Below are 1,428 nucleotides of genomic sequence, written 5' to 3' on the forward strand. Positions count from 1 at the left end.
TTTTCTTCAGGTCAGTGTCACTTGTTGTTGTTGTTGTTGTTGTTTGCCGTCGAGTCGGCCCCGACTCATAGCGACCCCTCCTTGGGTTTCCGAGGCGATATCACTACGGAAGTAGGATTGCCCAACCTTCCTTCCGAGGAGTGGCTGGTGGGTTCGAACCGCCTGCCTTCTGGTTAGCAGTCAAGTGCCTTAGCCACTATGCTACCAGAGCTCCCATCATATTTAAACCTCTCTGCTTGATAACCTAACTGAAATACAATTAAATCTTACTCATTTCGACTTGACTTTTCCTCATTATTCTAGACTAACTCTTATCTCCAATATGTCAAGAGGAATAACTAAAAGTGGAAAATGTATTTTCATACAAATAACTTTTTCATCTCTGATTAAACTAGCATATGAGTAATTTTTCAGTGAATTGATTAATTTATTTACCAAGTCTACCAAGCAACAGAGTTGAAATAATTGAGGTAGCTATGTAGATAGCAGTGAATCTTGAGACTCAAGCTCATAATGATCGTATTTCATTTTGTCCACCTCTCAGTTAGAAGCTGTTTTGCTTCCACAGGTCTGACCTTTAAATTCTAAGCTCTATTTGACTTTTAACACTTCAAGGACTACATCAGTATTCTACAAAGAACAAATAATAATCACATAAAGTGTGTGCTCTGTGGTACAAAAAAATTCTTGACAGGTTCCTCCCTAAATAAAAATAAATGGAATGACTCCCATAAAATTCATGTGGTCCACACAGAAATAGTTGAACTACATGAAGACCTCAAAAATGTCTGGTTAAAAACCCAAGAACCACACTAAGAGAAACTTCCTATTGATGAGATCTCTCAGATCATGGAATCCCCATCAAGGGAAGTGGTGGGAAGCTTATCATTGGAACCTTTCAAAAACACACTGGACAAAAGACTTAACTAAGCACTGAAAATAGCAATCACATATTATATGGAGATAGATAGAGCAAAAATCCATCTTAGCTTCAAATACTAACATTCTCAGAAGTTCATATAATGCTTGTTTGCATTTTTGCCTCTCGTCCAAAGCTTTCTTTTCAGGTCTGAATTATGTAGGCATATCTCACTTCCATGTTTTTCTACTCAGCATCTCTGATCCATTAGATTATTGATAATAAGTGAAATGAAATTAAAATGTTATTTTTATAACTTACTGTCTCTAAATCCTAGGATTCCAGTGGTATCCTCAGCATTGATGATGGAATTCTAACGTTACTTACTATCCAGTCTAGCTTGAAGAGCTTGTGTTTGTGAGAGGACTGTCTGGGAAACAGCTCATTTCTATGGCCTTGAAAGGGAGGAAAGTTAATTAGATTGCCCAGGGATCAAACTCCTAACCTATTCATTAACTCCATACTACTCTTGCCATGAAATGTAGAAGTAAGTTGCTATTTAAGAAACC

The sequence above is a fragment of the Orycteropus afer genome, unplaced genomic scaffold (genome assembly GCF_000298275.1).
Source record: "Orycteropus afer afer isolate SDZICR_OR568_19922 unplaced genomic scaffold, OryAfe1.0 scaffold00182, whole genome shotgun sequence".
In the NCBI taxonomy this organism is placed as follows: Eukaryota; Metazoa; Chordata; class Mammalia; order Tubulidentata; family Orycteropodidae; genus Orycteropus; species Orycteropus afer.